Consider the following 15,901-nt stretch of genomic DNA (forward strand, 5'->3'; position numbering starts at 1 on the left):
ATGTGTTCATCTTCCATCTTGGTGTCATCAATGTGTGCCATCTGCCTCCCCCTCACACGCATTGACGGTGCATGCATGGGAGGGTTTTAATCATGTGGGACATGTGTCAATCAAGTACTGTTTCTGTAGCTTCTCAGCCCTAATTGTGTGCCATAGTGCTAATGCCTGTTTCCATTTGTTTTCTTTTATGTCTTTGCAGGGGATGACGCACTTGATACTGCTGGGGTTGTGGAGATGGTGCAGACCCAGGAGGGGTCTCAGGCCCGACCGACCACCAGTGAGGGGCGTGGTGTGGTGGTGGGTGAGAACCCACAACTGCTGCAGGTCGTGCTCTCAAGGGGTGTCTCTGGCTGCACCTCCCCCGAGCTGTATTCAGGTGTCGATTCGGATGATGAGACCTATGTGCCGTCGCAGGTGAGTGTTCCTGGGAGGGATTCTGTTCTGTCCGACCCACCTGCACCAGGGTTAGAACCCTCAATGGGGATGTCAGTGTTGGCAGGTACGCCTTTGGTGGTTACGGATGCAGGGTCACACTCAGCAACATTTGATCCTGTTCCTGGGCCAGCAGATCAGAGGGGGAATGCAGTCCTGCAGCCTCAGGCAGTACTGGCACAGCAAGGCGCAGTTCGCCTTGCCCCAGACAGGTGTGCTGCCCGCCGACGTGGTGGCCGTACGCCACCTGGCAATACCTCATGGGAGCAATCCATATACGGTATGGCAACCCAACAGGCAGCATCATCAGAGATGATGGCTCATGGCATGGATAGGGTGGCCACTTCCATTGTCCCCCCCGAAAGGCTGTTGGAGCGACTACAGCAGGCAACAGACTCCATCTGCCAGTCACACAGGGAGGACATGTTGGCGTCCGACAGGGACAGGCGGGCGGCACTGGCGACTCTGCAGGAAGCTATTTCCATAGAGTCCCAGGGCCACAGGGAAGCCCTGAGGGTGGAACTCCTTCACCTCAGGACGACTCTTGTTGAGCTTGAGGCTTCAACAAACAGAAGGACAGAACAGCAGCTGGAGTGTCTCACACGTACGCTCTCAGCTAAGATGCAGGCAACCAGGGCGGAGGTCCGGGCATCACGTGAGTTGTTGCATGGGGACCTGCGCACAATTATCCTCCAGAACGAGACCTTCCACACCCGCATGCTTGCTGCCATGGAGGAACAGACTAGGGCTTTGCGTGGGCTGCCTCCCATAGTGCCACCACCTCCTGATGCAACTGCAGAGGGTGAGGAGAGCGACAGCAGTGATTCTCTCACAATAGGGTAGCCGTGCAGGCCATGAGCCCATGGAGGTGTTTTTTTTTCGCAAGATCCACACAGGTGGGTTTTGGTGTGCACCCTGTCCTCAGACATCCTGGTTGGCCTCCCCCAGCCCCCTGGGCCCATTAATGGCCATTTTTTATTTATTTATTTATTTTTTTTAATTCTTTTTTTTTGGGCAGTGTGTTGCCTTGTGTGGCTCCCGTGGGCATACACTGTATTGTGGCTGGGCACATGCAGGCGTGTCATGAATTTGGTTCAGATACTTGGGTTTGTGTGACACATACCCCTCCTGCTTCCCGTTTCCATGGGCTTGCAAAGGGTGTGCCCAAGTGACATTGACGTACATCGTGACGTTGGACTCCCATTTGATGTGTGGGCAGTCTGTAGTCAATACTGTGTATACATTCATAGTGCATATTGTTGTATTGTACACTGCATGGTGTATTGATATGTGCCTCTGCATCCATCTCATCCTCCTAATTTGCAGGTCCATTTCTCATGTCTTCACAAGGCGGTCCACCTTGGAACTGGAGTCCATGTTGTAAGCAGTGCACCTACACTCTTGCGTGGTGCTAACACTGTATACTTGGAAGTGTTCAAAGTGCTGGCATTATCAGGTAATGAGGCTACCAAATTTTTAAGTCTGTAATGTCATGTTTAAGGTAGGTTGGAGGTTGTGTAGGTGATTGGTATTCTTGGTAAGTATTTGGTAATGTGTGTTGTAGGTCCTGCATTACTGTGAGCATTTCATGTGTGGCCAGTTTCCATTAGGGACACTGTAGTTGGTGACACTTGGGGCATGTTGTGGGGATTCATTTGTTTGCTCTCACATTGCATGACATGCCATGGTGTGTTGTGTGGCCGTGCCGGGGAGGGGTTGGGTGACATGGCACTGTTCTCATGTAGTATTTTGCAAGTGGGTATTCATTTCTGCAGCATGGAAGTGTGTCTTTTGATGACACTGCATTGGTGGTGTTTGTGTAGGTAGGGATGCACACATTCTGACACTTCCACATGAACAATCTCAGGCAGCTATGGTTCTGACAGTTGACTGTCCCTTTGTTCGTCATAATTGTCAGGTAGAGTCATCATTGGTTATCAGATGGTATGTGCCAGGGCTGTCTGCACTCCACAGGGGTGTGATTTCTATGTGAAGTAATTATCCACCAGCTGCGTACGGGCTGCCTCACCCCGTGCCCTTTCCCCTCCCATGCGCAGCGGGCGTGCATGTGGTTGCGGATGTGGGGGCACCACCATGTCCACAGCCAGGCCCTGGCGTGTTGCAACATTGTGCAGGACACATGCTGCCACTATGATCCTGCACACTACTGAGGGCGCATATAACAGCTGCCTGCCAGAACGGTCAAGGGAGCGAAAGCGTGACTTGAGCACTCCGAATGTGCGCTCCACTATGCCCCGGGTTGCAATATGGGCTGTGTTGTATCTTACCTCGGGAGGCGTGATGGGGTTCCGAATTGGCGTCATCATGTGGGTGCTCAGAGGGTAGGCACTGTCCCCTGGTGAGGAGGTGATCGGTATCATTAGTGGGGTAGTGACATAACTCTGCATCTGACATGAATGCATGTGCAGTGGCATTCATACTCACCAAGCAGCCATGTATCGCCATGCCGCCCAGCTTCTAGGTCCCGGCTTAGGGTAGAAATTTGGTAAATGAAGCTGTCGTGGGTGGACCCTGGATAGTTGGCATATACTGAGGTGATGATTCCCTTGGCATTACATACTACCTGCACGTTGATGGAATGCCAGTGCTTGCGGTTCCTATAGATGTGCTCAGATGCCCTGGGGGGACGTAGTGCCACATGGGTGCAGTCAATGGCACCTAGCACTTTGGGGAATTGTGCCACACCGTAGAAATCCAGGGCGGCAGCCTGCCTTTCTGCAGGTGTCCTGGGCAGGTATATGTGCCTGCGGACTGATGGGCGTGCAGTGATGATGTTCAAGACCTGGTGCAGGCAGCGTGACTGCGTGGCCTGTGACACCCCACCCACTATGACACTTGTCCGCTGAAATGATCCAGTGGCCAAGAAGTGCAGTACATTATGGACCTTCTCGAGGGGGCTGAGTGCTTGGGAGCACAGGGTGGGTGATGTGAGGTCATCCTCCCACTCACTGACCAGGTCCAGTATTATGTGTGGTGGAAACCTGTACCTCCCATACACCTGGTCATCAGGCATCCCAAAAAGGCTGGTTCTGGGATTGAAAATTCAGGCCCTCACTATCCTCCTCCTCCTCCTTTGGTAACCCACGGCCACTGCTGCTAGGAACGGTATATTCATCCTGGCGTCTGAGCTTGTTTGTTGCTTGCGCGCACTTTTATGCTGCGCGGGTCGACGTACGCCTGATTCATGCTGGCGTACGTGTTTCAGGATTGGACCATTTATTTTTCGGTGCGTTGTAGGCGACCGTGTGAATCTTCCCGCCCACCCCAGGAATACACGTAACACACTCTCCCAGGCCCAGTCGCAAGTAAATATTCCCGCCCACCCCTGGAATACACGTACCCCACTCTCACAGGCCCAGTCGCGTGTGGAACTTCACACGCACCCCGAAATACACGTACCCAGGGCAATCGCGTGTGGAACTTCCCGCGAACCCAGTAATACACGTAGCCTGCTGGTATCGCGTGTGGAAGTTCATGCGGACCCATAATACACGTGCCCTGATGGTGTCGCATGTGAGACTACCCGCGCACCCCAGGAATACACGTACCCAGGCAAATCGCACGGCTGGGTGGTGGGGGTGCTGGGAGACATGAGTGGGGGCCTGGTGGAGGGTGCCCCTATATGCTGGGGGGTGGGGGTGATGGGAGACATGAGTTGGACATGAGTGGGGGCCTGGTGGAGGGTGCCCTGCACTGCTGGGGGGTGGGGGTGATGGGAGACATGAGTGGGGGTCTGGTGGAGGGTGCCCCTGGATGCTGGGGGGTGGGGGTGGTGGGAGACATGAGTTGGACATGAGTGGGGACCTGGTGGAGGGTGCCCCTGGATGCTGGGGGGTGGGGGTGCAGGGGGACATGAGTGGGGGCCTGGTGGAGGGTGCTCCTGGATGCTGGGGGGTGTGGGTGCAGGGGGAGATGAGTGGGGCATGGTGGAGGGTGCCCCTGACTGGTGCGGGGTGGGGTGCAGGGAGACATGAGTGGGGGCCTGGTGGAGGGTGCCCTGCACTGCTGGGGGGTGGGGGTGATGGGAGACATGAGTGGGGGCCTGGTGGAGGGTGCCCCTGGATGCTGGGGGGTGGCGGTGATGGGAGACATGAGTGGGGGCCTGGTGGAGGGTGCCCCTGGATGCTGGGGGGTGGGGGTGATGGGAGACATGAGTTGGACATGAGTGGGGGCCTGGTGGAGGGTGCCCTGCACTGCTGGGGGATGGGGGTGATGGGAGACATGAGTGGGGGCCTGGTGGAGGGTGTCCCTGGATGCTGGGGGTGCAGGAGGACATGTGTGGGGGCCTGGTGGAGGGTGCCCTGCACTGCTGGGGGTGGGGGTGGTGGGAGACATGAGTTGGACATGAGTGGGGGCCTGGTGGAGGGTGCCCTGCACTGCCGGGGGGTGGGCTGATGGGAGACATGAGTGGGGGCCTGGTGGAGGGTGCCCCTGGATGCTGGTGGGTGGGGGTGATGGGAGACATGAGTTGGACATGAGTGGGGGCCTGGTGGAGGGTGCCCTGCACTGCTGGGAGGTGGGGGTGATGGGGGACATGAGTGGGGGCCTGGTGGAGGGTGCCCCTGTATGCTGGGTGGTGGGGGTGCAGGGGGACATGTGTGGGGGCCTGGTGGAGGGTGCCCTGCACTGCTGGGGGGTGGGGGTGGTGGGAGACATGGTTGGACATGAGTGGGGGCCTGGTGGAGGGTGCCCTGCACTGCTGGGGAGTGGGGGTGGTGGGAGACATGAGTTGGACATGAGTGGGGGCCTGGTGGAGGGTGCCCTGCACTGCTGGGGGGTGGGGGTGATGGGAGACATGAGTGGGGGCCTGGTGGAGGGTGCCCCTGGATGCTGGGGGTTGGGGGTGATGGGAGACATGAGTTGGACATGAGTGGGGGTCTGGTGGAGGGTGCCCTGCACTGCTGGGGGATGGGGTGATGGGAGACATGAGTGGGGGCCTGATGGAGGGTGCACCTGGATGCTGGGGGTGGGGGCGCAGGGGGACATGTGTGGGTGCCTGGTGGAGGGTGCCCTGCACTGCTGGGGGGTGGGGGTGGTGGGAGACATGAGTTGGACATGAGTGGGGGCCTGGTGGAGGGTGCCCTGCACTGCTGGGGGGTGGGGGTGATGGGTGACATGAGTGGGGGCCTGGTGGAGGGTGCCCCTGGATGCTGGTGGGTGGGGGTGATGGGAGACATGAGTTGGACATGAGTGGGGGCCTGGTGGAGGGTGCCCTGCACTGCTGTGGGGTGGGGGTGATGGGAGACATGAGTGGGGCCTGCTGGAGGGTGCCCCTGGATGCTGGGGGGTGGGGGTGCAGGGGGACATGTGTGGGGGCCTGGTGGAGGGTGCCTTCACTGCTGGGGGGTGGGGGTGGTGGGAGACATGAGTTGGACATGAGTGGGGGCCTGGTGGAGGGTGCCCTGCACTGCTGGAGGGTGGGGGTGGTGGGAGACATGAGTTGGACATGAGTGGGGGCCTGGTGGAGGGTGCCCCTGGATGCTGGGGGGTGGGGGTGCAGGGGGACATGAGTGGAGGCCTGGTGGAGGGTGCCCCTGGATGCTGGGGGGTGGGGGTGCAGGGGGAGATGAGTGGGGGCCTGGTGGAGGGTGCCCCTGACTGGTGGGGGCTGGGGGTGCAGGGAGACATGAGTGGGGGCCTGGTGGAGGGTGCCCCTAGATGCTGGGGGGTGAGGGTGATGGGAGACATGAGTTGGACATGAGTGGGGGCCTGGTGGAGGGTGCCCTGCACTGCTGGGGGGTGGGGGTGATGAGAGACATGAGTGGGGGCCTGGTGGAGGGTGCCCCTAGATGCTAGGGGTGGGGGTGATGGGAGACATGAGTTGGACATGAGTGGGGGCCTGGTGGAGGGTGCCCTGCACTGCTGGGGGGTGGGGGTGATGGGAGACATGAGTGGGGGCCTGGTGGAGGGTGCCCCTGACTGCTGGGGTGTGGGGGTGATGGGAGACATGAGTGGGGGCCTGGTGGAGGGTGCCCCTAGATGCTGGGGGGTGGGGGTGATGGGAGACATGAGTTGGACATGAGTGGGGGCCTGGTGGAGGGTGCCCTGCACTGCTAGGGGCGGGGGTGATGGGAGACATGAGTGGGGGCCTGGTGGAGTGTGCCCCTGACTGCTGGGGGGTGGGGGTTGATGGGAGACATGAGTGGGGGCCTGGTGGAGGGTGCCCCTAGATGCTGGGGGTGGGGGTGATGGGAGACATGAGTTGGACATGAGTGGGGCCTGGTGGAGAGTGCCCTGCACTGCTGGGGGGTGGGGGTGATGGGAGACATGAGTGGGGGCCTGGTGGACGGTGCCCCTGGATGCTGGGGGGTGGGGGTGCAGGGGGACATGAGTGGGGGCCTGGTGGAGGGTGCCCCTGACTGGTGGGGGGTGGGGGTGCAGGGAGACATGAGTGGGGGCCTGGTGGAGGGTGCCCCTGGATGCTGGGGGGTGTGGGTGCAGGGGTACATGAGTGGGGCCTAGTGGAGGGTGCCCCTGGATGCTGGGGGGTGGGGGTGCAGGGGGAGATGAGTGGGGGCCTGGTGGAGGGTACCCCTGACTGGTGGGGGGTGGGGGTGCAGGGAGACGTGAGTGGGGGCCTGGTGGAGGGTTCCCCTAGATGCTGGGGGGTGGGGGTGATGGGAGATATGAGTTGGACATGAGTGGGGGCCTGGTGGAGGGTGCCCTGCACTGCTGGGGGGTGGGGTGATGGGAGACATGAGTGGGGGCCTGGTGGAGGGTGCTCCTAGATGCTGGGGGGTGGGGGTGATGGGAGACATGAGTTGGAAATGAGTGGGGGCCTGGTGGAGGGTGCCCTGCACTGCTGGGGGTGGGGGTGATGGGAGACATGAGTGGGGGCCTGGTGGAGTGTGCCCCTGACTGCTGGGGGGTGGGGGTGATGGGAGACATGAGTGGGGGCCTGGTGGTGCCCCTAGATGCTGGGGGGTGGGGGTGATGGGAGACATGAGTTGGACATGAGTGGGGGCCTGGTGGAGGGTGCCCTGCACTGCTGGGGGGTGGGGGTGATGGGAGACATGAGTGGGGGCATGGTGGACGGTGCCCCTGGATGCTGGGGGTTGGGGGTGCAGGGGGACATGAGTGGGGGCCTGGTGGAGGGTGTCCCTGACTGGTGGGGGGTGGGGTGCAGGGAGACATGAGTGGGGGCCTGGTGGAGGGTCCCCCTAGATGCTGAGGGGTGGGGGTGATGGGAGACATGAGTTGGACATGAGTGGGGGCCTGGTGGAGGGTGCCCTGCACTGCTGGGGGGTGGGGGTGATGGGAGACATGAGTGGGGGCCTGGTGGTGCCCCTAGATGCTGGGGGGTGGGGGTGATGGGAGACATGAGTTGGACATGAGTGGGGGCCTGGTGGAGGGTGCCCTGCACTGCTGGGGGGTGGGGGTGATGGGAGACATGAGTGGGGGCCTGGTGGAGGGTGTCCCTGGATGCTGGGGGGTGGGGGTGCAGGGGGACATGAGTGGGGGCCTGGTGGAGGGTGCCCCTGTATGCTGGGGGGTGGGGGTGCAGGGGGACATGAGTGGGGGCCTGGTGAAGGGTGCCCCTGGATGCTGGGGGGGTGGGGGTGATGGGAGACATGAGTTGGACATGAGTGGGGTTATGGTGGGGGGTGCCCTGCACTGCTGGGGGGTGGGGGTGATGGGAGACATGAGTGGGGGCCTGGTGGAGGGTGCCCCTGGATGCTGGGGGGGGGGTGGGGGTGCACGGGGACATGAGAGGGGGCCTGGTGGAGGGTGCCCCTGACTGGTGGGGGGGTGGGGGTGCAGGGAGACATGAGTGGGGGCCTGGTGGAGGGTGCCCCTAGATGCTGGGGGTGGGGGTGATGGGAGACATGAGTTGGACATGAGTGGGGGCCTGGTGCAGGGTGCCCTCCACTGCTGGGGCGTGGGGGTGATGGGAGACATGAGTGGGGGCCTGGTGGAGGGTGCCCCTGGATGCTGGGGGGTGGGGGTGATGGGAGACATGAGTTGGACATGAGTGGGGGCCTGGTGGAGGGTGCCCTGCACTGCTGGGGCGTGGGGGTGATGGGAGACATGAGTGGGGGCATGGTGGAGGGTGCCCCTGGATGCTGGGGGGTGGGGGTGCAGGGAGACATGAGTGGGGGCCTGGTGGAGTGTGCCCCTGGATGCTGGGGGGTGGGGGTGATGGGAGACATGAGTTGGACATGAGTGGGGGCCTGGTGGAGGGTGCCCTGCACTGCTGGAGGGTGGGGGTGATGGGAGACATGAGTGGGGGCCTGGTGGACGGTGCCCCTGGATGCTGGGGGTGGGGGTGCAGGGGGACATGAGTGGGGGCCTGGTGGAGGGTGCCCCTGACTGGTGGGGGGTGGGGTGCAGGGAGACATGAGTGGGGGCCTGGTGGAGGGTGCCCCTGGATGCTGGGGGGTGTGGGTGCAGGGGTACATGAGTGGGGGCCTGGTGGAGGGTGCCCCTGGATGCTGGGGGGTGGGGGTGCAGGGGGAGATGAGTGGGGGCCTGGTGGAGGGTGCCCCTGACTGTTGGGGGTTGGGGGTGCAGGGAGACGTGAGTGGGGGCCTGGTGGAGGGTTCCCCTAGATGCTGGGGGGTGGGGTGATGGGAGACATGAGTTGGACATGAGTGGGGGCCTGGTGGAGGGTGCCCTACACTGCTGGGGGGTGGGGTGATGGGAGACATGAGTGGGGGCCTGGTGGAGGGTGCCCCTAGATGCTGGGGGGTGGGGGTGATGGGAGACATGAGTTGGACATGAGTGGGGGCCTGGTGGAGGGTGCCCTGCACTGCTGGGGGTGGGGGTGATGGGAGACATGAGTGGGGGCCTGGTGGAGTGTGCCCCTGACTGCTGGGGGGTGGGGGTGATGGGAGAGATGAGTGGGGGCCTGGTGGAGGGTGCCCCTAGATGCTGGGGGGTGGGGGTGATGGGGGACATGAGTTGGACATGAGTGGGGGCCTGGTGGAGGGTGCCCTGCACTGCTGGGGGGTGGGGGTGATGGGAGACATGAGTGGGGACCTGGTTGACGGTGCCCCTGGATGCTGGGGGTTGGGGGTGCAGGGGGACATGAGTGGGGGCCTGGTGGAGGGTGCCCCTGACTGGTGGGGGTGCAGGGAGACATGAGTGGGGGCCTGGTGGAGGATGCCCCTAGATGCTGAGGGGTGGGGGTGATGGGAGACATGAGTTGGACATGAGTGGGGGCCTGGTGGAGGGTGCCCTGCACTGCTGGGGGGTGGGGGTGATGGGAGACATGAGTGGGGGCCTGGTGGAGGGTGTCCCTGGATGCTGGGGGGTGGGGGTGCAGGGGGACATGAGTGGGGGCCTGGTGGAGGGTGCCCCTGGATGCTGGGGGGTGGAGGTGCAGGGGGACATGAGTGGGGGCCTGGTGAAGGGTGCCCCTCGATGCTGGGGGGGTGGGGGTGATGGGAGACATGAGTTGGACATGAGTGGGGGCCTGGTGGGGGGTGCCCTGCACTGCTGGGGGGTGGGGGTGATGGGAGACATTGGTGGGGGCCTGGTGGAGGGTGCCCCTGGATGCTGGGGGGGTGGGGGTGCAGGGGGACATGAGAGGGGGCCTGGTGGAGGTTGCCCCTGACTGGCGGGGGGGTGGGGGTGCAGGGAGACATGAGTGGGGGCCTGGTGGAGGGTGCCCCTAGATGCTGGTGGGTGGGGGTGATGGGAGACATGAGTTGGACATGAGTGGGGGCCTGGTGGAGGGTGCCCTCCACTGCTGGGGCGTGGGGCTGATGGGAGACATGAGTGGGGGCCTGGTGGAGGGTGCCCCTGGATGCTGGGGGGTGGGGGTGATGGGAGACATGAGTTAGACATGAGTGGGGGCCTGGTGGAGGGTGCCCTGCACTGCTGGGGCGTGGGGGTGATGGGAGACATGAGTGAGGGCCTGGTGGAGGGTGCCCCTGGATGCTGGGGGGGTGGGGGTGCAGGGGGACATGAGTGGGGGCCTGGTGGAGTGTGCCCCTGGATGCTGGGGGGTGGGGGTGATGGGAGACATGAGTTGGACATGAGTGGGGGCCTGGTGGAGGGTGCCCTGCACTGCTGGGGGATTGGGGTGGTGGGAAACATGAGTTGGACATGAGTGGGGGCCTGGTGGAGGGTGCCCCTGGATGCTGGGGGGTGGGGGTGCAGGGGGACATGAGTGGGGGCCTGGTGGAGGGTGCCCCTGGATGCTGGGGGGTGGGGGTGCAGGGGGACATGAGTGGGGGCCTGGTGGAGGGTGCCCCTGGATGCTGGGGGGGTGGGGGTGTTGGGAGACATGAGTTGGACATGAGTGGGGGCCTGGTGGAGGGTGCCCTGCACTGCTGGGGGTGGGGGTGATGGGAGACATGAGTGGGGGCCTGGTAGAGGGTGCCCCTGGATGCTGGGGGTGAGGGTGCAGGGGGACATGAGTGGGGACCTGGTGGAGGGTACCCCTGGATGCTGGGGGTGAGCGTGCAGGGGGACATGAGTGGGGGCCTGGTGGAGGGTGCCCCTGACTGGTGGGGGTGCAGGGAGACATGAGTGGGGGCCTGGTGGAGGGTGCCCCTAGATGCTGGGGGGTGGGGGTGATGGGAGACATGAGTTGGACATGAGTGGGAGTCTGGTGGAGGGTGCCCTGCACTTCTGGGGCGTAGGGGTGATGGGAGACATGAGTGGGGGCCTGGTGGAGGGTGCCCCTGGATGCTGGGGGGTGGGGGTGCAGGGGGACATGAGTGGGGGCCTGGTGGAGGGTGCCCCTGGATGCTGGGGGGTGGGGGTGATGGGAGACATGAGTTGGACATGGTTGGGGGCCTGGTGGAGGGTGCCCTGCACTGCTGGGGCATGGGGGTGATGGGAGACATGAGTGGGGGCCTGGTGGAGGGTGCCCCTGGATGCTGGGGGGTGGGGGTGCAGGGGGACATGAGTGGGGGCCTGGTGGAGGGTGCCCCTGGATGCTGGGGGGTGGGGGTGATGGGAGACATGAGTTGGACATGAGTGGGGGCCTGTTGGAGGGTGCCCTGCACTGCTGGGGGGTGGGGGGGGTGGGAAACATGAGTTGGACATGAGTGGGGGCCTGGTTGAGGGTGCCCCTGGATGCTGGGGAGTGGGGGTGCAGGGGGACATGAGTGGGGCCTGGTGGAGGGTGCCCCTGGATGCTGGGGGGTGGGGGTGCAGGGGGGCATGAGTGGGGGCCTGGTGGAGGGTGCCCCTGGATTCTGGGGGGTGGGGGTGATGGGAGACATGAGTTGAACATGAGTGGGGGCCTGGTGGAGGGTGCCCTGCACTGCTGGGGGGTGGGGTGATGGGAGACATGAGTGGGGGCCTGGTAGAGGGTGCCCCTGGATGCTGGGGGTGGGGGTGCAGGGGGACATGAGTGGGGACCTGGTGGAGGGTCCCCTGGATGCTGGCGGTGAGGGTGCAGGAGGACATGAGTGGGGTCCTGGTGGAGGGTGCCCCTGACTGGTGGGGGGTGGGGGTGCAGGGAGACATGAGTGGGGGCCTGGTGGAGGGTGCCCCTAGATGCTGGGGGGTGGGGGTGATGGGAGACATGAGTTGGACATGAGTGGGGGCCTGGTGGAGGGTGCCCTGCACTGCTGGGGGGTGGGGGTGATGGGAGACATGAGCGGGGGCCTGGTGGAGGGTGCCCCTGGATGCTGGGGGAGTGCAGGGGGACATGAGTGGGGGCCTGGTGGAGGGTGCCCCTGGATGCTGGGGGTGGGGGTGCAGGGGGACATGAGTGGGGGCCTGGTGGAGGCTGCCCCTGGATGCTGGGGGGTGGGGGTGATGGGAGACATGAGTTGGACATGAGTGGGGGCCTGGTGGAGGGTGCCCTGCACTGCTGGGGGGTGGGGGTGGTCGGAAACATGAGTTGGACATGAATGGGGGCCTGGTGGAGGGTGCCCCTGGATGCTGGGGGGGTGGGGGTGCAGAGGGACATAAGTGGGGGCCTGGTGGAGGGTGCCCCTGGATGCTGGGCGGTGGGGGTGCAGGGGTACATGAGTGGTGGCCTGGTGGAGGGTGCCCCTGGATGCTGGGAGGTGGGGGTGATGGGAGACATGAGTTGGACATGAGTGGGGGCCTGGTGGAAGGTGCCCTGGACTGCTGGGGGGTGGGGGTGCAGGGGGACATGAGTGGGGGCCTGGTGGAGGGTGCCCCTGGATGCTGGGGGGTGGGGGTGCAGGGGGACATGAGTGGGGGCCCGGTGGAGGGTGCCCCTGGATGCTGGGGGGTGGGGGTGATGGGAGACATGAGTGGGGGCCTGGTGGAGGGTGCCCCTCGATGCTGGTGGGTGGGGGTGATGGGAGACATGAGTGGGGGCCTGGTGGAGGGTGCCCCTCGATGCTGGTGGGTGGGGGTGATGGGACACATGAGTTGGACATGAGTGCGGGCCTGGTGGAGGGTGCCCCACAGTGCTGGGGGGTGTGGGTGCTGGGAGACATGTGTTGGTGATCAGTAGTGCAAGGTGGCATGTGGGTTGGCTGGGGGGCATGGCCATGGTGGATGGGTTGCCAGTGGGACATGAGCAGGGGTGGAGGGTAGTCCCCTGTGGTGTGGGCTGCCTGCAAGGGTCGTGGAGGGTGTAGAGGGAACACCTGGGAGGACCCACACGGCCAAATCACATGTAGCATTCCCCGACACCACCGAAATACACGTACCCTGCTGGAATCGCGTGTGAATCTTCCCGCACACCTCGGAATACACGTACCCTGCTGAAATCGCGTGTGGGACTTCCCGAGCACCCAGAAGTACATGTACCCATGCCAATTGCGTGTGGAACTTCCCGCGCATCCCGAAACACACGTAACCAGGCCAATCGCGTGTGGAACTTCCCGCGCACCCCGAAACACACGTACCCAGGCTAATCGCGTTTGGAACTTCCCGCGCACCCCGAAGTACACGTACCCAGGCTAATCACGTGTGGAACTTCCCGCGCACCCCGAAGTACACGTACCCAGGCCAATCGCGTGTGGAACTTCCCGCGCACCCCGAAACACACGTACCCAGGCTAATCGCGTGTGGAACTTCACGCGCACCCCCAAGTACACGTACCCAGGCTAATCGCGTGTGGAACTTCCCGCGCACCCCGTAGTACACGTACCCAGGCCAATCGCGTGTGGAACTTCCTGTGCACCCAGAAACACACGCACACGCTATTTTTCACACAGCGGGTGTCCGTGTTTGTCGGTACCCCTTTGCACCTCATTTGTCCTAGGGGGCCACTGTATGGACCATTCATCATGGCTGTATATGGGTGCTTTTTGTTAGCGCACATTTTGGCGCACATTTATTTCAGGCGCAGGGACGCTACCGCCTGCTTTCTTGTGGCGTACTTGTTTGGCCCTGTGCGCGTCTTTCACCGTGCGCTGGTTTGCCCTATTCGATTCCATGAATACGGGTTGTAGGCGAGCGTGTGGGCATTCCGCGCACTTGCCTCCTGTCTTCCCCCGTGACGCCCATATTTTCACGCGTTGTTCCCCATTCTGAGTGTTACGCCCCGTGTTACGCCTACTTTTGTGATGTGCGCCGCGCTATGTGCGATTTCGCAGTGGCCGTGGCGCACGCTGTTGGATGACCTGTGCGCCGGCGTGCGCGGCGCACTTTTTCAGCCCACATCCAATGTTTTTCTCGCGCACGGACTTCCATGAATCGATGTGCGCTGGTTTCCCTGCGATTTTCGCACTTGTACTGCGATTTTTGCACTTTTACTGCGATTCGCACGTTTTGGCAGCTCTGCGCGGGAATTTTCAGCGCACATTAATTCCATGAATCGAACCTAAGTACCACAATGGTTGGTGATGGGGCTTGCCTGTTCCTTGACAGAGTATGGAGTCCACCAGCCCAATGCTGCTCCTTGTAGCCCCTGAGCAGGGGGCAGTGGCAACATGTCTTCCATCTGCTACATGGGGGTGGCTGAGGGAAAGAAACTCATTTTAAGCATGAGGGCTGCTTGCTTACTCCTGAGGCTTGCAAACGTCCCCTCTTCTTATCCCATCTGCCCTGTTGCAGGACCTGCGCCAGGGCTTTAAGTGGGCCGGGGCCTGCCAGGGCTGGGCCCCGGCAGGCTCCGAAATTTCGTTTTGAGGCGGGGCCCTGCCGGGGCCCACTAATCTCCCCGGGAAGCCCCGGCCACTACACGAAAAGGCATTTTTTTCTACAGCCTGAAGCTCTCGCTCGTGTGCGAGAGCTTCAGGCTTCAGAAAAAAATGCCTTTCAGCTATAATGGTGGCGCCGCACCTGCGAGGCATCCCTTTAATCAAGGGATGAACGTGGGCCGGTGCCACCATTATGGAGAAACGTGAGGCCGCTGGAAGCAGAGGCCTTGCTTTCTAAATACTGAAGTTCCCGCGGATTCACGGGAGTTTCAGTCTTTAGGAAAAAGGCCTCTGCTTCCAGTGGCCTCACCCTGTCAGCCTTAATGGTGACGCTGCCCCTCCCCAGCTGGCGAGGGGCAGCAACACCATTAAGGCTGAATAGGCGAGGCGCTGTCCCCTGCCAGGCAAGCCTATACAAAATAAATGCCGAGATCAGCACCCTCTCCCCCATAGGGGAGAGGGTGCTAATCTCTACAAAAGGCTGCCTGGCAGGGGTGCCAGTAGCCCATTGAGCCGGGGCTCGTCAAGGGGGCGTGGCCTAACGGCCCATCAAGACCCCGTTGTTAGGCCACGCCCCCTCGATGGGCCCCGGCTCGATTTGTAGTGCCACTTAAGGCACTGACCTGAGCACACCATCTGCTGCTCCCATGTTTGCCTGCTGGGGTACTGGGGAAAGTTCCCCTAGGGCTTAAACTCCGTTTGCTGCTTGATCGTCCCTTCCTAGACAGGAGGACATGAGGCAACTCAATGTTACTCCTAGCCTCGGGAGGATTCAATGATTTTCTGGCACATCAAAGATAAAAATGTGAGGCCCGAACTTTGCACACAGATCGCTGCAGCATGTGCATCAACCAACTAAGGTACCCCAGAAATTATATTCAAATGCTCTAGTCTGTGGGCTTTCCTACTTGAGGATAAGTGAAAAATAAGGGCTGACATAGGATAAATATAATTGTGGAGGGGGAGCAGGATCAAATTAAAAGGTAATGTAATGTAAATGGATTTTGTAGAGGGTGACTTCTTACATTTGCATAACTTCTTTGCATTACAAAGGTGACGAGTGCACTGCTTTTTAATAATTATGACCACTGTCATTGCTGTGGGCAACCTTCCGTGCCTTCATTTTTAGTTTGGGCTATTAGATGGCACAAACTATTGCATTATAGAACAGATTGGGAGAAATGGCATATGAGGAGGGACACGCAGCTTGTGGGTGGGTTATTTGCCCACCCATTGACTACTCATGGCCATGCTAACCCCTATGGCCATTCCCACACAGTTCCTGCCCCTTCCCGCCCGAAACACCTTCTCATGGGAACTCTTTGAGCTAACTTTTTTCAAACCTTACCATCAAACTTTGCACTCCTAGTGCCTGCCAGTGTTTTTTCAAAGCAGTGTTCTGAGAGGTAATGACTTAATTG

This window comes from Ambystoma mexicanum, chromosome 8 (assembly GCF_040938575.1).
Source record: "Ambystoma mexicanum isolate Mex_15411 chromosome 8, UKY_AmexF1_1, whole genome shotgun sequence".
Lineage (NCBI taxonomy): Eukaryota > Metazoa > Chordata > Amphibia > Caudata > Ambystomatidae > Ambystoma > Ambystoma mexicanum.